At 38.0% G+C, this 23,013-nt stretch overlaps 1 protein-coding gene and 1 non-coding gene across 3 annotated transcripts in view; one reads left to right on the top strand and one right to left on the bottom strand.

The window, feature by feature from the left end:
• Window positions 1-23,013, bottom strand: part of DISP1 (dispatched RND transporter family member 1) — a 218,988-nt gene that overhangs the window by 161,807 nt on the left and 34,168 nt on the right. The window lies entirely within an intron of this gene.
• LOC115872403 lies at window positions 12,391-12,497 on the top strand. The gene has a single exon (XR_004047809.1). It is a non-coding gene; the product is annotated as a U6 spliceosomal RNA (small nuclear RNA).

Raw genomic sequence — 23,013 nt, 5'->3', positions numbered from 1 at the left:
TTTCCCATGATATGGTCTGATGTCATCAACTGATCGGTTTTAAGAGGATTAAAGTGGGACACGATACCTTACTCGGTAACCTTACTCAAGTTATTATATTTCCCCAGCATCATATGTAAATATATACATATATAAATATATATACATATTTACATATGTACATGACTGTATTTAGACCTCTATAAGTGTCCTTTGTCTCCTAGTTATTTCCTATATTTCCTTTTACTTTCTTCTTGTCCCACTATCATGCTCAGCCTTCATTTGGGTTTCAGTAATTCTTCTCGGTTGCATTGCCTTGATCAAGTCCTACCAGGCCTCCTACACACTCCTCGCCATTCAATTTTTAAATCACTTGTTGTTCCCTGTCCCTGGGTTTGTTAACACCCGCTTCCTTTCACCCGCCTCCCCTTCTCCAATGTTCCCACTGGGGTCCTCTTGTTTTCTGCTCCAGATTGTTTATCCCACCTATCTTATCTAGATAGCCCTGCAAAGATAACAATATGCACAAAAAATAAGACAGAGCAAAACAAAACAACAGAAATAACCAACGACAGAAAAAAGAAAAGCCTGTAAATAGTTCAAGGACTGTTTGTTTACCTTTAGGAGTGTTTTCCTGTCGAATCTGATGGGGTGCCATGCCCTGGCCCCAAAGTCTATTTTTGGTATTCCCTGGGGACTTCCTTGTTCTGCTCCCCTTGCTGTTCTGTTGCACACCCTTAGTGTTTCACCTCAGTGGGGTGGGGTCAGATCGGACAAAATTCTATACATTTATAGTCTGAATTTTGCATTATATATAGTGTTTTTTCTTTAATTCTTGTTTTAAACACTCATGTGAAATGTAGATAAGCCATTATGTATAAAAACCAGTAAGGTATAGAAAATTAACTAATAGATTTACTTACTCTTACTGCATCTTTAAATGAAAAGATGGTCAGAAATAATACTTAAAGTCTTTAAACCATTATATGTATTGCAAATACTTGTTCATCAGAATAGTTCCTCAAGTCAATTTGGATCTAATGACATTTTATCCTATGAGCAAGTTTCCACAACATGAGCCAAAACAAATAAACAAAAATATTAAAACAAACTAATGCATTAACATTTTAAATATTACTTTTAATTAAAGTTAAATTAAAAATAAAAGTAGACCGGTACACAAACATCTGAAATGTATTTTCAAATTTTATGTTGTGCATATTTTATTGAAATAAAAAATGTATTTTCAAAACATTCTAGAGAATGTTGTTTATCATATAAACATTCTGTAGAATGTTATTCTATAGAATAAACCTGAATTTAAATTGGAATAGCAGCTATTCAATATGGGACACTAATTATTGAAAATTCTGATTGCTACTTTGAACAATGAGGCATGTCACAACTATAAGATAGTAATTCATACATTGGTAAACATTATACTCCAAGACATATTTCTGCCAAAAAATTGTATATTATGATGGTTAATGTTGTGTGTCAACTTGTTTAGGCCATAATTCTTGGGGGGTTGACAGTTATGATCTAGTTTGACAATGATGTACAGATGTAGTTATCCCCCATGGTGCAGTGTCATATAATGTAATCACCTCTGTGATGAGATATGCTATGAACAGCCAATCAGTTGAAAAGAAGCTAACTCGGGGGTGTGGCTTGCATCCAATATATATGGACACTCTGGCAAAGCTCTCTGGCTTACTGTTTGAATTGGATTCTATATCTGGCTCATCATCTGACCTTCAGTTCTTTGGCTTGGAACCTGCTGTATTGTCTGGCAATCTTGGGATTTGTTGCCTATACAGTCTGTGAAACTGCCATCTGACCTGCCAATTTTGAGTTTGTCAGTCCTTGCACCTATGTGAGTCAGGAAAGGCCTGACATTGGAACCACAGACTTGGGTCTTGCCAGCCTCTACAACCACATGAGACATTTCCTTGGGATAAATTTAAATACACACACACACACACACACACACACACAAGCTTTATTGGTTTTGCTTCTCTAGAGAACATACCCTAAGACATATATCATAGAGAAAAAAAGAGTAAGACTTTAAAGTTATGATCTTACTATGTTGTCATATTCTGTCAATTTTGGCTCCAACCTTTGGCAACAGAAAAACTAAATACTACTGGTCCTGCACCATGCCCACAACTGGTTGCATAGCAGGTATGCTCCATTGGGTTTTCAGTGGCTGAAATGTGGAAGTAGATCACCAGGCCTTCCTTCCTAGACCATCTTAGTCTGGAAGCACCACTGAAATCTGTTTCCTATCATATGCACATGCAAGCCTCCACTGACAGATCAGTGGTAGCCACATGGGGTTCACTGGCCTAGAACAGAAAGGGGGAATTCACTACCAAACACTAGTGCCCCCAGCTTACTGCAGAACTGGCATTAAACTGCCTGGTTATGGTTGAGATAGAGGTGAAACACAAAAATAGGCACACAGACAAATAAATTCGTTCATAGCCATAATAAAACGAATACAAGATGATGTAAATAGTTGTCCTAATAACCAAAAAGTTCTAAATTACAATCTTAAGAAATGGATACTATGTAAATGTGAATGACAGTGTATCTATAGTTCAAAAATACATGTATGTTGAAAACATATCTGAAAGCTGTGTGATTTTGACATTTTAAGTCTTTTATTATCTTACATTGAAAAATTACACAAATCATAGCAACATTTTCTGTGGAATAAAAATTCTCATGGTAAGGGGGAAAACGTCCTTACCAGAAATAGTACCTCTGGTTAAATATCAAAATACACAGGCCATTGCCAATTAGTACATCTCAACTCACAGCAACCTTATAAGACAAAGTAGAATGGCACCAGTTAGTGTTTCTGAGAATGTAAATCTTTAGAGGGGCTCAAGTCTCATCTTTCTCCCAAGGAGCAGCATTGGTGAGTTTGATCAACTGATCTGGAAATTAACAGTTCAACACCACCTAGGCTCCTTAAAAAGCATTTATAGAAACCATTAAATTATATTTAGTAACAATATGTCCTCTTTTTCATTTTAAAATAACACATGAAGTCCTGAATCAATAACAAATGCATATCTAAAATTATTACTGCATATTAATATACCGTTTTATTGCTTATAATTATTAATATGAATTATAATACAGAATTAATATGTGCCTCTTGGACACATTTATTACTATCGATGTATATTAAGAATTTGGTTTTTTTAATTAGAAGATTATTTTATTGGGAGCTTACAGCTCTTATGACAATCCATACATCAATCGTATCAAGCATATTTGTATGCATGTTGCCATCATTATTTTCTAAACATTTACTTTCTATTAAGCTCTTGGTATCAGCTCATCTTTTTTCCCTACCTCCCCCTCATATTAAGTATTCATTAAAAAAAAGTCCACGTGTCCCTATCAAAAACAAAACAAAACAACTTGTAAGTAGAAATTGTAGGTCTTTTTAGTCACGAGATTATAAGAAGTCATTATTTGTACATTTGTTGCTTGACACATGGATTGTGATAAGAGTTGTACGAGCCCCCAATAAAATGATTTCATTTTTAAAAAGTCATTATTTTACCTTAACAAAGAAATGACAATTATCAGTTTTCTTAAAACAAATAGTCAAAATGTTGAGATATCCCATTTACTCAGCTCAGTTAGCTAAACTTTAAATGCTAAGTTTGAAGTTTTAATTCTTATTCTCTCCTTTTTTCATTTCTCCAAAGCATCTCTTTCATGCTTGACAACTAAAATAAAGCAATTGTTTAATACACTGGGGAGTCATTCTAAATCCACTTCACAATATTTGAAGGTGCTCACTGAGAAATGCAATGATCAACATAACTCCCACGGCATTGTTCCAGCGGGCTCCCTTGTGACACGGCCCAGGCCAGTCCTGTACTCTTTGCATTCTGAAAAACTCAATGTCAGACTTAGAAACAGCTTTGAAAATTGGCGGGTGGACTACTTGCCATACATACTACAATTTAAATACCTTCTCAGCAAAGTTATACTAACTTCAAAATACTCTGGAACCAACTGTTCCAATGTTTTTGTTTCAGTTACAACACTAATGAAGACCAAATGTTAGAATTTGTTTTAACAGTCCAATACATCAAGGATTTTCTTGAAAGAAATAGTTGGATCAGCTATCCATTATATAAGTAAAGGCAGATTAGTCAGTACTGATATAGATAATACTCTAAAGATTTATTAAGTGTAGAATCAAACAGAGAAGTTAAATTCAGAAAGCCTGTGCAATTAGCCATCATATTTTTTTCTCTATAAAAGCAGCCAACTTCTAGTTTCTAAGATCCACTTGAAAGCCTCCTTCCTTTCATTCCTTGCACAAGCCACTTAACCTTGATTTCCCCCACGCTTATAAAATGAAATGTTACCACTCTGCTTTCTTATACCACAAAGGAATATGAAGTATCAAAAGTACGTAGAAAAGCCCTCAGGACACCAGATACACTAAAACCGGTAGAACCACTGACAGGATGGGATTTTAAGAAACAAAGTGCTCATGCTATTTTAAAATGTAACACAAAGTAGATCAGGGAATGAGCTATTCTGTGGGTATTTTGGAGAAGAACACTTAGCATATAAAAAGGTAGCACTGAAATTCCATGTTTTCCCGGCCCTCAAACCATACTGGTGTGGCATAACAAACAATATCTTCAGCAGGAACCATGGTAGTGACACCATTCATCTGCTTTTCTTGAAGCTGACTTTTCAGCAGAAGGGCCTCCCACCCCCAAATCGAAGGCCAGCTTTATCTTTGTAGCCGCAACCATCGCTTTCCTTTTAGTTTTTTTTCATTTTCTTCTTTCTTGAGTCCTCATTGCTGTTGTGACTAATACTTCTTAGCCTTCAATTTGAACTTTCACAAAACTCAATCAGTTCATACCTCTCCTTTTGATGTATCAAGTATTCATTACTCCTTTCAGCTGTTAACAGGCAAGCCTCTGATTCTTGTTTGCTGTATTTATCATTCTCAAAGGGGATTTTTAAAATTTCATTTTACTTCTCCACCACAACAGATGATTCCCTCCCCTGCCTTATCCCGACCCCATGTGTCAGAACTGTACTCCATAAGGTTCCCAATACAGGTAACTAAGTAATTAAGGGTTTATAAGACATACCACATTAAGAATCTTCGATAGACTAATCTACAAAGAAAACAGAAAATTGTGTCAACACTAAGTAATAAAAGCCAGAGCTTTTGAAATAAATGTTCTAAAATAATCTCAAGTATTTCATAAGTACTAACATATTTGCAATTGAACAAATTACAAGTCACTGGTATATAGTCTTTAAAGAATTTCCACCCAGAATCTACTACTTGGGAATATTGTGTTGGCAGTATCTTGATTTACATAGCTTTCCTGATTAATTAGAATGAGGTTTACCAGTGTAATACAAAACACTCTGTTGTGATCCATCGGGTTTTCAATGATTATATTTTGAAAGTCGATTAACGGGTCTTTCTCCCTGTTTTCTCTTAGTGTGAAAGCCCCATTGAATGCTAGCTACCACGAATGGCCCTGTTGGCCCAACTATTTGAAATGCTGGTGGCATCACTTCCAGCATCAAAGCAACACTCCCTAGTATGAAAAACTGACAGATGGTTGGTGGGATTAATAGCTACCACAATGACTCCAAACATACCAATAATCATGCAGATGACACAGAACTAGGTAATGTTTCATTCTATTATACATAAGGTGGCTATGAGATAGAGTTGATTCAACAACAGTAACAATAACCACCCTATCATTCTATAACATGTAGCCCTCGTGACATAGCGGGTTACAAGTTGGGCTGCTACCCACAAGGTCAGCAGTTCAAAACCACTAAATCACTTCTCAGGAAAAAGAAAAGGCTTTCTCCTCCCAGAAAGAGTTACAGTCTCAGAAATCCACAAGGGCAGTTCTCTCCTGTCCTGTAGGGTGTTACCAGTCTCAATCAGGGAGACGACAGTGAGTTTGAGTTGATATATGAACTCAAGCAAGTTCACTGCACCTTCAACTTTTTTTTAACAATTTCTAAATGTCATTCCCTAAAAGCAATTTAATAGCTATGAATAATGGTACAATGATTTTTGATGTAACATTATTCTGAAATCTCATCAAAATAATGGATCTTCCATTACTCGGTTATAGTGGAAAGCCTTGTTTCACAAAGAGCTTATGTGGAGCATGAAGCGCATCAGACAACCAACTGGTGCTAAGGGATAAAAAGTTTCTGAGGTCAAAGAAATGTAGGAAATGCTGTCACACAAAACAAAGTTAAGCTCACTTCTGAGATTTCTTTTCAAGTTACAATTACAAAATCATATTTCTACCAGAGCACCTCACAAGACAAGTTTCACAGACCATACTTAGGATAATACCAACACAGGGAGAAAATTGTCGCTATGGAATGCTGTTTTTAATCCTTAACATACGGAATTTCCTATTAGATACTATATTTTCACCTGATTTAAAAGGAGCCTGAGTAGTACAAGAAATTTGCAATCAATTGCTAAACAAAAGGTTGGCAGTTCAAACCCACCTTGCAGCCCCAGGGAAGAAAAGCCCTGGAAATATGCTTCTATAAACAGCTAATATTTACTTCTAAAAGGAAAATATATCAAGAATTTATTATGCATGAGTCTCCAGAAATATTTTTTCTATGGTAAATACTCTTACAATGTTACAGGAAAGCTTAAAATAATGTCTGGTTTGGGGGGATTTTTTTCCACAAAGGAGCTTAAAAACTTCATGCCTGATTCCCATCTTTCAAGCTCTACATTTCAAAGAGAAAGCAGACATGACCAGTTTTTTACAAGCATTAATCAGAGAATCAATAGAAGCGTCTTAAAAGTTTAAAATATCAAGGAAGTAGAATTATGATTACCTCTTATACAGTACTTATAAAGTAAAAGGTTTCTCTATTTAGACAACAGCGCATATAAAACTAAAATAATACATACAAGCACATGTCAGAGCACTTGCTTCACCTGTTAGTTAATAACATGTTATGTGTTCAATAATCCTAAAAACTTAAATTATATGTTACAGCATTCCATTTTCATACTGAAGTGGTGCTATTGTAAACCATTAGCTATGCTACCTTATAGCATTATTCTTGGAGGACTACTCAACGACAAATGCATTTGGGGCTTGGTCTCCAGATTTACCTATAATCCCCATCCTTTAAAAAGCACCAAGATGTGACGATGCTACGACTGGAGAACAATAAGGCATGTATTATAAAATTATAGAAAATGTTATTAAACAAAAACATCAAAACATGCAGTTAATGCTTCTCATCACATCCTCAACCTAACTGTACACACTTCTGCAGACAGTGTTTCCATCTCTCTGACCGTTCCTTGGGCCACACAAAAATGGCAGCTTTGGCAGCCTCCGGGGTCTCAAATCATGCTCCTTTCCAATGGTCTTTGAATTTGGGGAGCAAGAAATCTGAAGGGGCAATACCAGGGCTGTCCAGTGGATGGGATAGTGTTTCCCAATGAAATTCCTGTCAGACAACCTGCACTATATTCGAAGAATATATGGCTCACTGTTGTGATGGAAAAAATTCCTTGGTGTAATTTTCCTGGCTTTAACCCCACATCAATGCCATTTTCAGTTTTTCTAAAACTTCTTCATAAACACCTGCTCCTATTAGGAAAAGTTTTAAGAAACTCTATTCTGTGTCCTTAGATGGAATCTATCAAGATTATCCCTTGGGAATCTCCAAAATTATCCCTTGGGAATCTCATAACTTGCTGGGCTCATTCCTGTGCCTTGAGTTTAACTGACCCAGCCAATCCCCTCAGCAGTTACTGTTTTAATTGGTCCTTGCTTTCTGACTGTATTGGTAAATCAAAGATGGGTGCCTGCTATAATTCAATTAGATTTTGGTGGGCAGATTAGCTCTTTGAGCAACACGATGTTTGAGTGTTTGTTTGCGTATCCTTTGTGTGTTGTTTAGGCATCCTTATGAGACAAAGATAAGAGTATTACTAAGAAAACTTTTCAGCAGTCATTCGCTTATCACAGGGACATATTTAAACATGTTTTGGGCGAATAGACTTGTGCCTGTAAGAAATGGAACCTTAATAGCAATACTTTTTAACCTGCTTTCATATGCATACATTTATGGAATGAAATCCAAGATACATCGTTTCATTAAAAAGTCAAATTGTAAGGGAATTCCAGGGAGATGCGTAAGAAAATGTCGACAGTGGTTTCTCTGAGGAGCCCAACCAAGACACCTGGCAAGAAAGAGACTTCACAGTCTCACTTCAAAATTCCACAGGAGGGTTTTAGAGTAGAACTATTCCATCTGCTACAATGATAAATGCACGGCATTATGCGTTTGTTAAAACCCAAAGATGATGTGATATGTGTGAACCTCGTGTAAACAAACCATTGTTGTGGCTGTTAGCTTCTCTTAATCGGATTCTGATCATACCACCCCGTATGTGCAAAGCAGAATGGATACTTAGGGAGTTTTTTGGAAAGAGATTATCAGTACTGTCATGAAGGCGTCACTGGGTGGGTCTGAATCACCACCCATTTGTGTCAGTCCACTGCCTGTAAAGCTTGGACTTCAGTGAATAGCAACACATCAATATTGGTCCATCAGATGTAATAAATGCACCGTGTTAATGTAAGCTGTTAACAACAAAGGCAGTTCTTCCCATAGGGAGGTACAGCCTCGGAAACTCAAAGGGGCATTTCCACTCTGGCCTGTAAGGTCACCATGAGTCAGAATCAACTCAATGGCAGTGAGTTTGGTTTTATCCCCCATGATAAGGTCTGATAAAATGTAATCACCTCTACGATGAGCTCTATTATGCGCAGTCAAGCCATTGAAAGGGAATTCCTTTGGAGGGTTGGCTAGCTTCGGATACATGTGACAAAACTCATTTGATTCTTGCTGAGTTTGGATCCTGCAATTGGCTCATCATCTGACCTCTGGTTTTTTAGACTTCATTCAGTGCCCAATCTTGGTTGCTGCCAGCCGCCTGCCATACTGCCTCCCACCATACTGCCTCCCAACCTTGGACTCACTCACCACTGCAGCCAAACATCTGTCATCTGACCTGCCGACCTTGGGCTCAACAGACCAAGTCAGAAGAAGCTTCCAGTCTAATAGCTGACCCATAGACTTAAATGTGCCAGCCTCTACAACTGTATGCACCATTTCCTTGAGATAAATCTCTCTGCATACATACACATATAAGCTTTACTAGTTTTGTTTATCTAGAAAACACAGCTGAAGGCAGATAAGGTATTGGAAGGGTTTATGCTTTATTATGCAATGTTCCAATTCTCCCTTATAACAAATGAAAGCATCACTACTACGATTAATATAAAGAATAACAGAATAAAAACCACTAACTTTAAGTGAAAAAATCTAGTTAAACATATTGTATGTTTCTAATAATGTACAATGTCCTGAATAGGGAATCCAAAAATAAAAAGTATAGATTCATGGGTGCCTAAAACTGTTAAAATACATATTAATTAGTTTTGAGCATAATTGGGCTTTTATTTTTGGTGAAAGTAACTAAGCTAGAGATCTTGTTTCTTTAAAAAAATACATTTTTTAAAAACGAGTTAGCAACACCCTGTCACAGAGCTTCCAAAATACAGAGATTTACTACAGTATCCACTCCTTAAAGTAATAAATCAAATGCCTGGGTTTATCTCAAAATTACCATCTTTCATTTCCCTGATAGGATTAATGATTTATATAGTTCTTTGAAAGTGAAGTCTCTGGCTAAAATAAAGGGTTTGAAGACTCAAAGAAATAGCATTTCAACTTGTTACCTATGAGAAAAAAGAGCCCACTTAAGAAGGCATAACCACCGTTTGAGCTAGCTTTAGTTTCCAGTAACACGGGCCTCTAGAGCAGGGTTCCGTAAACGTCTTCCACCGGCGACTCCTTTTTGCCCAAGAAATTTGCAACACAGATAAGCGCTGCCAGGAATAGCTTGGATTCATTATGTGTTTGAATTTGAATTAATTTTTGGTCTTTGCAGATTCGGAAACCTATTACTATTGCCAAATTTTTCACAACCACCACATTCAGTCAGGCAATCCCACAGTTTACGAAGCTGGACTCCCAAACACTTGACACTCCCCTACAGTGAACACCACGGGGTACCACTCAAATCTCCCTGCTAAGGATTCAACTTCCTCCTAGCTGTTGGGAGTGTGGCCTACTGATGGCTCCTAGCTAAGACACACTCCAGGAACTGCCTCATTCAGAGCACCCCGTTATTGGTGTGAGCTGTAAGACAAGTGGCCCCTAGCCAACTGTAGAACAATTGTTAAAACATCACTGATATGGTGTGGAATCTGACACTTGGGACTGATGCAGTCTTTGGGTAAACATGAAGAAAGCCCACCAGTAAACATAATCAACATGTAGAATAGAACAGAGATAGGAAAATTGCAGAGTCAGACAATTGATCAAATGGACCCTGAAGAATGGCTTATCTCTCAATTTCTGGGCTAAGTAAAATCATAAATCTGATTTATTGTTTTAATTGGATGGAGTTATGCTTTCTATTATTTGCAATGGAAGCATCCTAGTACATGTGGCATAGAGCTAACCTTTTATGTGATTTACCCCGAACTCAACTTTGATCGTGGGCCAGAAATTCCTTGAGACTTAGATTTAATCATGAGTTCTTAGAAAGAAAAGCAGGGGCTGCCTGGCACTAGAGGTATTCAGCAGTCACTAATTCATGGTTCGCTAGCTGCCAAAACTACTGAGCATCAATTCTCAACATCAGAGACCCCGCTAAGCTAACACGAAATTATATTTTAAAAGATAAGATGCAGGATCCAAAGGGAAAATGGGTGTTCTCAAATGAGCTTTACCACCAAACTGCCTCCTCTGAACACTATTTTTGTTTGTATGCTCTTTCAATCAAACCCGCAAAAGCCAGCACCTGGGTAAGACGGAAATCTCCGAGGAAAAAGCAAACCCAACCAAATACATTGCCATCAAGTCAATTGCGACTCATATTGACCCTATTAAGGGCCGAGGAGAAATGTTCCTTAGGATTTCCATGACTGTAAATCTTTGTGGAACACACAACCTCATGTTCTCCCTCAAAGCAGCTGGTGAGTTAAAACCACATCCTGGTGGTTAGCAGCCCATCACCCAATCCACGGCACCACCAGGGCTCCTCTCTCAGAGAGGGAAAATACAAACATTTTCCACTCAAACAAAACAGTAGAACAGGAGTGGCTACACCCTGTCAAAAGCGGAACACTCAAGAGGCCTGTGAAAACAAGGCAGGCCCACTGAGTTCCGCCTCTCACAGGTTTCACTGTGCTCTACGTCCATCTTGTTATCTACTTTTCTTAAATGGAAAGATTGTGGTTAACACTGTAAGCCTGGACACAGCCTTTGTCTCCACTTTCTCCCAAAGTCCCACTAAAATGACATTAAAGGATACTTATTAAGGCAAACGCCAAGGATAAAGATTGACAGAGATTAAAAAAAATAAAGCCAAACCCACTGCCATCAAGTTGATTTTGACTCAGAACGACCCTACATAGGGTTTCTCAGGCTGCAACTCTTCAGGGAGCAGACAGTCCCATCTTGCTCCAGAAGAGAGGCTAGCGGGTTTCAACCAGTGACCTTTCAGTGAGCAGACCAACATCTAACCACAATGCCACCGAAGATTAAGAAACATTTGAAAGATGGTGAGTAGAGTGAGGAATAGTTTTTGACTAAGCAAAACAGAAAATGTTGACATTATGTTCAGGGGAACCCAGCAAGAAGGGAAATTCACAAAGAGTTCTAAAATGGCCCGGGAAGGTGTGGTAGCATGATAGGAGGGGCAAAAGTCAAAATGATGACACAACCCGCAAGAGGAATAGTTAAATCCTGGATAGTCCTCCAACTCTTCAACGGACCCTCACCCTGGCAGGGTAGTAGTTTACTGTCTTATACAAGTTAATCTGATAGGCTGTACGTTCAGAAACTCCAGGTACAGCTAGGTGAAGAAAACATAAAAACCAAAAGCCTTTCAGTCAATTCTGCCTCACAGAGACCCTGTGTTCCAGCGTAGAATTGTTCTACAGGGTTTTCTTGGCGGTTTAGGGAAGAAGCTTACCGGGTCTTCCTTTCACAGCTCGACCAGGTGGGTCTGAACCACCAGGTTTGGGGTTAGCAGCTGACAGTAAACTACTTGGGCTACACAGGGACTTCGAATTCTGAAAACAAGGAGATGAAAGGCAGGTTGAAATACCATGCAGTAAGACTACCAGCAAGCCTCTGCTCCAGCCCTCTTCCTCTACCCAAGGGTCAAAAACTGGTAGTAGTCCATCCTATACCTGCCAGAGGAAAGACAGAAAAAGTTTCTCTTTAAAGAGAACCTCAGTGCTCGCTTCGGCAGCACATATACTAAAATTGGAACGATACAAAGAAGATTAGCATGGCCCCTGTGCAAGGATGACACGCAAATTCGTGAAGCGTTCCATTTTTTTTTTTTAAAGAAGAAAAAAAAGAGAGAACCTCAATAGCTATTTCAAGGAAATGAATCTGGTCTTCAATCAACAACCCTAGAGAGACTCGCATGCAGAGCATCCACGAAAAGTGTTAGTATTAGCCAAAGATGCGAAGAATAATTCTAACATGAAAGAAAGAAACCAAATCAAATAAAAAAATCAGCAACCACCAAGACGATACAGGTCAAAAAAAATTAAAGAAAAAAACAATTTAAAAAAGCTAAGTTGGAACTGTGTCTGTAAAACAGTAATACACTTTACATTAACAGGAAGAAAACTCTTCTAACGCCTTAGAAAGCTTAAATGAAAGCAGAAACTATTAGCATACACACATAGGTAGGCATCAAGAAGTTCATGAGGAAAAAAAATCTATTAACTTTTAATTCCATTTGTCTCTGAACTTTGGAAAATAAACTGAAGAAATTTCACAGATGAACTAAGAAACAAAAATAACACTAGAACATCAAAATCCAAACGAACTCCAAAGTTATACTAAAGCAGTTACAGAAAAGAGATAATAGGGAAGAAATAATTACAGATAATTTCCCACAAACTCCAAGAAAGACAAGCTATATGAAAAAAGGATAGGGAGTCATAATCACTATGTGGCAAAGCTTTAGTATGGATTACAACTCAATGTAAAGAAAACCAAAATTCTCACAACTGGACCAATGGGTAGCATCGTGTAAAATGGGCAGAATATTGAAGTTATCAAGGATTTTGTCTTGCTTGGATCCACAATCAATGTTCATGGAAGCAGCAATCAAGAAATCAAAGGATGCAATACATTGGGGTCAGTAGTTCTCCACCTTCCTAATGCCGTGACCCTTTAATACAGTTCCTCATGTTGTGATGACCTCCAACCATAACATTATTTTCGTTGCTACTTCATAACTGTAATTTTGCTACTGTTGTGAATCAGGCAACCCCTTTGAAAGGGTCGTTTGACCCCAACCACAAGGGGTCACAACCCACAGGTTGAGAACGGCTGCATTAGGTAAAGCTGCTGCACAAAGCCTCTTTAAAGAGTTGAAAAGCAGGAATGTTACCTTGAGAATTAAGGTGCAGCTGACTCAAGCCATGGTATTTTCAATGGTCTCATATGCATGTGGATGTAGGACGGTGAATAAGACCAAAAAACAAATTGATGCATATGAATTATGGTGCTGGGGAAAAAAACTGAAAGTCCCATTCACTCCCAAAAGAACAAACATCTTTCATGAAAGAAGTACAGCCAGGATGCTACTTAGAAGCAAGGATGGTGAGATTTTGCTTCACTTACTTCCGACATGTTGTCAGGAGACACTAGTCCCTCGAGAAGGCTATCATGCTTGGTATAGTGGAGGGGCAGCAAAAAAATAAGGCCGGATCTGGACAAGATGGATGGACACAGTGGCTGCAACAAGGGGCTCACACATAAGAACCTTTATGAGGACGGTGCAGGACCAGGCGATGCTTTGTTCTGCGGTACCTAAGACTGCCGGGGGTCAGAACTGACGCCATGGTACCGAACAGCAACAACATCCGATGCAGCTATGAATGACACAGAATTACAATGCCGGAGACACTGGCTAACGAAACCTGGCCCTACTTACTCTGGGGAAGGAAAATGGGGGGTGGGCGGAGAGGAGAGGAATACGAGAGAATTAAATTTTCGTTTGCCTTAGTAGAAAGCCAGCATATATGAACTAGAACTGAAAGTAAAATAATAAATTATTGAAAGATATAGAAGTAAATGCCAGAAGAAACTGGGATGAAAATAAATAAGTAGGGAACCGATGACAAGGATCTACATGTGACCTCCTCCCTGGGGGACGGACAACAGAAAAGTGGGTGAAGGGAGATGGCGGACAGGGCAAGATATGACAAAATAATAATTTATAAATTATCAAGGGTTCATGAGGGAGGGGGAGCGGGGAGGGAAGGGTAAAATGAGGAGCTGATGCCAGGGGCTTGGGTGGAGAACACATGTTTTCAGAATGATGAGGGCAATGAATGTACAAATGTGCTTTACACAATTGATGTATTTATGGATTGTGATTAAGAGTTGTATGAGCCCCTAATAAACCAGTTAAAAAAAAGAACTTAGAATCAGAAAAAAAAGAATTTATAAATTATTATTTTGTCATATCTTGCCCTGTCCGACATCTCCGTTCACCCACTTTTCTGTTGTCCGTCCCCCAGTGAGGTCATACATAGTTCCTTGTAATCGGTTCCCTCTTTCCAAACCACTCTCCAACCTACCCCCCCCAGTATCACCATTCACACCACTGGTCCTGAAGGGATCATCTGCCCTGGATTCCCGGTGTTTCCAGTTCCTATCTGTACCAGTGTACATCCTCTGGTCTAGCCAGACTTGCAAGGTAGAATTCGGATCATGATAGTGGGGGCGGGGAGGACACCAACCTTTGTGAAAACCATGTTATAGCATCAAGCATCATGAAATTTCATCTCTCTTTATATGTTTTTATCCATATTGATTAAATTGTACACATTCCTCAAATGGATCCTCTTGTAATTTCTTACTGTTTTATTCATAATTCATAAATTATGTATTTGTTTTCTATTAGAGCAGTGGTTCTCACAAGGGTCACCCAATTCACAACAGTAGCAAAATTACAGTTATGAAGTAGCAACGAAAATAATTTTATGGTTGGGGTCATCACCACATGAGGAACTACATTACAGGGTTGCAGCATTAGGAAGGCTGAGAACCACGATTTAAGAGTGACACTATATAAGAACCACTATATAAGACAGTATATAAGGTAGTTATTCTCTACATATTGCTGGCTATTTTGCATACCTTCTAATTAAAAGAGTACTTGTTTTCATATTTTTCTTGAATCTGAAGACAAAAGATCTGATATTTATATTTAGCATTATATCCCACCCACAATATATTTAATAAATAATAGATCCCTACGGTGAGTCATGCACTAAACTGGGCAATTTATTATCTCAAATCTTAACAATAACTCTTTAAGATAGCATTTTGGTTAGGGAACTGCTAAGTAGATTAATCAATTGTAACAAATACAAGCATACAAGAGATTAAATAAAATAGAAGTTTATTTCTCTCTCCTAACAGTTCAAAGCTAAGTGGATAATCTAGGGTGAGTAGCCAGCTTTGCTTCAGGGAACCCAGGCTAGCAGGTGGTTCTGCCATCTTTATCATGGGACTTCCATCTCCAGAGCCAAAGCTGCTGATTGGATTCTTATAGTTTTCCCATCAAAGTGAAAGGAAAAGAAGATATCTGGGCAGATGACTTTGTCTTTAAGATAACACAAAAAGCTGCATATATCTTTCACACCCCACTGGCCCAGATTAGGCACAGGGCCCCACTTAAGTGCCACAGCTGGGAAATAATGATTGATTATGGGCTAGCTAAGACTTGAGGCAAAACTGTGGGATTCAATTTCTAAAAAGAAGAAAAGAACCCTGGCTACTGAGGTAAAGGCAGCAGTGGATAAAATCATCCCTAATTTACAAATAAGGAAAGCAAGAATCCCAGTTATTTGCGTAGGGTCACAGACCCAGTCACATTAAGCCACGTTTCAATTCCATCATGTTTTCCAGTCCAATAGATTTCCACAAATTATTGCTGAATGGTAATAAAATTTTCTTTTCTAATTTCTTGTTAAAGATGACACAACTAGTTCTAACTAAACAGTCTTCGGTGGTTTCCTTGATAATACATGCATTATTACTGAGAACTCCCTTACCTTGGGTGAAAGGGACCCTAAATATTTAATTTATGGAGAAGATAAGTAAAAGAGATAAACTGCTTACAGTCCCACGGCCTTTCTATTGCAAGAAAGGCAAGTAGAGAGCCTTGGTGTCTTGATCTACTATTTTCACTTGCAGTAAAATCATAATTTGTCCCGTCACAATTAAAGTTATCCCCATATGTTAAGTGGTTTACATCATTTTCTCTTCCAAGTGATAATAAAGCTTTAGTCCCAAGTGGACAGTACAGTCTGGTCAATGTTACCATTTCAGCACATTTCCTAAGAATTCATCAAGCAGTTTTACCTTTGGACCAGTGTGACACGAAAGGAAGAAACCCTCTTTGCCATGAGCCTTTCTCCAGCTGAACACTTCCAAATTTGGTTGTGCTCACTTGCAAGCATCATGAGAATAACAAAAATCTAAACTTGACATTTTTTTCCAATCATGTTTACCTTCATGGTAAAGAAAAGAATCCCAAAAATGAGAATAAAATACCTTATTCAATCTTTTCAAGAGCCAACACAATTTATAGTCTATTTAGCACTATCCTAAATACAAAACATGAATCCAGACTGCTCAATTGAGCTAAATTGTGAAATGGATGCCAGTGTAGCCTAAACAAAGTAAACTATCTACCAGTGCACACAGCTGCTGCCCACTAAAGCTTCTTCCCACCCAGGTAACAAATTCCCCACTAACATGTTCCCAAAAATACTTGGTGCTTTTATCGTTAAACAAGATACATTTTGTTTATAGAGCTTGGAGAAAATATCACAATATTTTCACAGCAACTTAGCTGGTTAACTATCTTTGGGAGTTCTACCTCTTGGCTCAAAATTGGATCAGCAGAGGTCCGCCCAAAGATGAACTGTTACATATAAATGTTTACAAAGGGAGGGAGAATCACTGGGTTAAATTAATAAATGAAAAACATACATCTGGCATAAGAACTGTAATGAGCATTTCAAATACAAGCTAGTCAAAGACGACACAGGAACCCTTGCCTAATGGTATAGTGTCATCTACCAAAGACACAACTGGGATTAGAAAGAAGTATCGGAGTGCTTTAAATTTTATACTATTAACTAAACTAATGATCCTATCCATAGTATTACCTTATGCTCCAGGAGGATGGTTTATAACGTGTTCTATTGTAAAATAATGATGTCTCTAAAGTGAACCAGAGACATATATTAGATATATATATAGAGATATATAGAGATATATAGATATATATATGAATGTATTTGGAGCTCACGCTTAATCGTGGCCCTAATCTGGAACAATTATTTCTTATGACATGCCTCTATTCAATAGTTGCCCTCACAAAGAGATCACTGAAGATATGGGTGCTATAGCAGAGTGTGGTGAAGAAACTAGATGGTGCTCGACTATCAGAAAAAATAGCATCTGAGATCTTAAAGACTTGTTTTCAAACAAACAGCGATCTAAGTGAAGTGTCAATTCTGTCCACTTAGAAGAAGAACATCAACCTATGTGATTCAAGGAATGTAAATAATAAAATCTAAATCCAAATCCAAAGGAGGGAATGGTATTAGAGATTACATTCTGAACATCCAGTGTACAGAAGGCTGTGGATGACAGTGGAAGCCCAAAATCCATTTCCAGGGACTCCAGGTGGATTAAGCTCCAGTGACTCTCTTTTGACCATAGTCCAGAGAGGTGAATAGCTTTGCTATCACACAGAAAACATTGTAAATTGATTATGTCAGATATAGTTAGGTTAAAATCTAACACCTTATCATTTGATCTCCCTTTTGACCCATCTTAAAGTTGTTTCAGTTCTTAGTATTGTCTGTTTTCTTTTCCACTAGGGTTTTCTTTTTTGTTTTGTCATTATTGTTGAGTTTAACTAAATTACAATTATCAAAGGTCATGGCAGAGAAGGTTGAGGGGTAATGAGGAGCTCACAACAGTAAGTACAAGAAACAAGAAAATATTCTGAAATTGATTGCACACCTCTTCTTAATATGACTGATTTATTAAATGGTATAATATATGAATTAAATACCAATTAAAAACTATTTTTAAAAGAAGTATCAGAGCTGAATAAAAAGATGAAACGTGAGTAAAAAGAAGCATTGCACTGGTTTGACTCAAGTCTTTATTCATAATTTTGTCCATAGTCCCTAGCACAGCAGTCGTCACCGCCATATAAAACAGCTTTAATTTAATGTTTCCCTCAGTTACAGAAAGGGCGTAGAAATTGATACCATACATTTATACCACAGAACCCACCATCATAGCTGGAAAAATCAATTGTAATATCAAAGTTTCGTTTGTTTGTTTTTTAAGATGTAGAAGCCGGTGGGTGGGGAGGGGGAACTCCAGCATAAAGTGATATAATTGGAGTGACACTGATTTAGCTTGAGAAGATTATTGATACCTATATCAAGGGCATAAATATAACCCAAGTAAAATTAAAGTCCACATGGCCCTTTCAATTTTGGGAATTATCTATCTTTCAAGGAAGCTGTTCTATAACTAATTTATGCCTTTTGAGTTATTGCACATAATCCAACAGAAATAAGTCGGGCCTACTCTCATAGAGATCTATGAAAGGAGAACATAATAAATATTTAGTCTGAAAATAAAACTGAAATACCCGAGACGGAAAACATTTAGAATGCGTGTACGATATTAATGTCAAGTAATCTGCTAATGATAACACCTTAAGTCTACATCAACAAATAATGCCCACTCTCAGTGATATGAAAAAAGATATAAAAAAATCATAATAATTTAAAAATTCATCAAGGGTTTGTGAGAGAGGAAGGGTGGGGGAGGGAGGGAGGGAAAATGAGGAGCTGATACCAAGTATAAATAAAATGTTTTGAGAATGATGATGGCAACAAATGTACAAATGTGCTTGACACAATGGATGGATGGATGGATTGTGATAAGAGCTGTATGCCAACAATAAAATGATTTAAATAATAATAATGCCCACTCATTAATTGAATTCCTGTTTTATACCTGGCACTTTTCTGGGTACTTTACATGTACTACTTTTCATCCCAACAAAAAGTTTGCAAAGCAATTATTATTCCACTTTACAGCTGAATAAATACGAATTGAAAATGTGCCCACTATCATGTAGCTAGCATATACTATTAAGAATCACTTTCAGGAAAACAATCTAGAACATCTTTAACCAATTAAAAAGATTTACAGGGTTGGTATCTTAAATACAGAATCTTAACTATCATTTAGCATTGTATAATTGTGTGCCATCAAGTCAATCCTAGGCAGAGTGACTCTCTAGGACAGAGTAAAAACGCCCCATGGAGTTTCCTAGGCTGTAATATTTACAAGTGAAGTCTTTTGTAGCAAATTCCCCCAATGCAATGTGTAACTTAATTCCCTGACTGTCACTTCTATGGCATTGATTGTGAATCAAAGTAAAATGAAAGCCTTAGACATCGTCAATATTTTCTCTGTTTATCCAATGTACTTATTGGTGAAGCTGTGAGAATTTTTGCTTTCTGTATATTGAGATGTAATCCATACTGAAGACTGTCTATGATCTTCATAAGTAAGTGCAAAAGACCCCTTTAAGTGTTACACAGCAAAGCTGTCACTTTGAAGACTGAGATGTGCCTGACTCAAGCCATGGTGTTTCAATGGCCTCACATGCACGTGAAAGCTGAATAGTGAAAAAGAAAGACCGAAGAATAATTTAGGTCCTTTAATTATGGCACTGGCAAAGAGTATCAAATATATCATAGGCTGCCAGATGAATGAACAAACCTGTTCTGGAAAAAGTACAGCCAGAATGCTCCTAGGAAGCAAGGATGGCGAGACTATGTCTCACATACTTTGGACATGATGTCAGGAAAGACAGGTCCCTGGCAAAGGACATCATACTTGATGAAGTAGAGAGTCAAGGCGAAAGGACGACTCTCAAACAAGATGGCTCAAACACAGTGGCTGCAACAAAGGACTAAAAACAATAATTATGAGGATGGCAGAGGAGGAGGCAGTGTTTGTGTTACAAACAGGAACTCAATGAGTTAGAACAAACTCAACAACACCCAACAACAATCTGTATGGGAGTTATCACCCGGTTAAAACTGCTAACCTTTTGATTCACAGCTGAACACATAGCCTTGGTACCAATGGGACTGACTCATTACCAATTGCTACAGGCAAGCTGATTGGCATGCATTAGCATATAAACAGGGTAGTAATTTTGAAAGTGTGCAGCCTGGGTGACATGTCATGTGTTAGTGTAGCTGAAGCAACATGAACTATGTGGCTGTGACAGAATGTCTCCATAGTAAAGCCTCGGGGACTCCATTACAGGTTAAATTACCTTTCACAGGATCCAGACCAAACTTCTTGCTTGGATTCTTCACTCCACTGCTACGCCTGAATTCCTGTTTGTCTGTCTGCCTTTACTCAAGTAACTTTCCATATTTGTGTCAGCCAGATTCCCATCTGTCTTATCTCATTTTTATTTGAGGCAAACAAAGATCTAAAGACAACCCTGTCGCTAAACTCCTCTGGGCTTCCTTTTCTGGACTAGCAACCAGTTAGCTCATCCAGTCCGAGCAGATGGTGTTATGCTCTGTGATATACATTTTTTTTCCAAGATAAAGAAGAAATAATCAACCTGGAGTGGAAAGGTGAATAGAAAAGAAAATGATAAAGTTTTTAATCATAAGAAATAAAGAAAATGATATAAGCACCAGATTTTATAAAGATGCTAAGGGCACCGAAGTGCAAAATAGACAAAATCCTGCCCTCACAGAGCTTACAACTTCAAGATGTTAGCCTAAGCATTGTGAGTATGCTAGATGACAGTTAGGACCCACGACCTGTCCTCCACAGATTCACAATCTATTAAAGACATTCAAATAGCCCTTTAGAATTTCATAAAATACTGTCTTTGCAACTTCTTTAAGCCTCGTTTTAATACCTTGCAATAAAAATGTATCTCCCCTTTACTAATAAAAAAGTGAATTAAGAAAAACTAGATCTGTTATTCAATATGACACAGTAAGAGGAGGTAGCCAAGACTCGAGCCCAGGTCATCTGGCTCTGATCCCACTAAGCGTCTCTGAGGGAAAATGAGTCTGGTTTCTGTCAAGTTAATTTAAAGCTCAATTCAAAACATCTAAAATGAAGTGAAGTCCTCACAACCCATACATTATACCATAGTTTCATGCAGATAGTCATAGCAAAGCAGTGGTCACAGGAGGAATGTGATCAGCAACTAAAGGGACATAAATCCTGAAGAACCAGTCAGAACAGCTGGCCCATGTTTTCCTACCCGCTTCCCTGGCCAAACCCAATCCCCCACACTTTCCATGGCAAGTCTTTCCACACTGTTTAAACACACAACAAACTGTCCAACCGTGTTAAAGAACAAAAGGTCTACGGTCAGAGGTCAGCAGGATATTAGACAGTACGTATAGGGATCCAAATATTAAGTGCAATCAACTCAAGGATCTAAGCCTTCAGAAGTAGCTATGATCAAGCGAGACCATCTGAAGAACAGACCTAACACCCAAACTTTTGCCATACTAATGAGTTCTTGTGAGGATGTACTTATGATTTATCTTAACCATACCTACCACTTCACAGAAAGTCTATGTTTTCTCAAAGACTGACGGGGAGCTATATCACTCTCAAATGAGCCCTGGTGGCACAGTGGTTAAGGGCTCTTCTGTGAACGGAAAGGTGAGCAGTTTAATTCCACCGGCAGCTCGAGGAAGGATGATACCTATGGATCTACTTTGGTAAAAGTTACAGCCAAGAAAACCCTATGGAACAGTTCTCCTGTACCTAAAGAGTCACAATGAGTTGGAACCAAATTGACGGCAAAGAACAACATCCCACTCTCACTCTGTAATACGCTATGGAAGCTACCCAGCATGCTTTGCTAAGCTTCTTTTCGGATTAAAATAACAATAACAAGACAAATAAACATTCACTTTGTCTTGATTAAAATCATTCTTTAGTCCATGCAGGGTTATCAAGTGAGAGCCGTCAGAACATCCATTCCATCCCCCAACTACAGGGAAGGGTACAAGATTATTTGGTCCAATTGTGATTTCATTGGAGCATTACAGAAGTTTGATGTTAACTAATTTAATCTTTAAATTGTTAACTAATTTAACTTGCTCTTATGTAAATTTAAATTGAACCTAAAATCAAATAGTATCTAAAGGAAATAAAAATTAGCTACAGTAATCATGCAGTTTTAAAAAGTCTCAACTGGACTGAAGATATGAGTGCTTCAGCAGAATGTGGTGAAGAAACTACATGGTGCACGGCTATCCGAAGGAAAAGCATCTGAGATCTTAAAGACTTGTTATCAAACAAGCAGCCATCTAAGTGAGGCATCAATTAAGTCCACATAGAAGAAACATACCAGCCTGGGTGATCCAAGGATTATAAATAATAAAATTCAAATCCAAAGGAGGAAAATAGTATCAGAACTTAAATTGTGAACACCTGGTTTGCAGAAGGCTATGAATGACAGCAGAAGCCCAAATTCATCTGCCAGATCCACATAAGGATTAAGCCGCCAATGAATTCCCTCTGACCACAATGGCAGGATATGAATAACCTTTTTAACAGACAGATAGCTCTGGACAGTCAATTATAGCAAATGGAGTTAAGTTAAAATGCAGTATCTTAACATTTGATCTCCCTTCAGGCCCATTTTAAAGTTGTTTCCTTTTTTTTTTTTTTTTTTGAGAAATACATGTGCGTGAAGCCTCTGGTGAATCC

This window comes from Echinops telfairi, unplaced genomic scaffold, assembly GCF_000313985.2.
Source record: "Echinops telfairi isolate 266 unplaced genomic scaffold, ASM31398v2 ScPeMD7_7424;HRSCAF=8462, whole genome shotgun sequence".
Classification (NCBI taxonomy): domain Eukaryota; kingdom Metazoa; phylum Chordata; class Mammalia; order Afrosoricida; family Tenrecidae; genus Echinops; species Echinops telfairi.
Note: the sequence above shows the minus strand (reverse complement) of the source record. Positions and strands in the feature narration are given on the sequence as shown.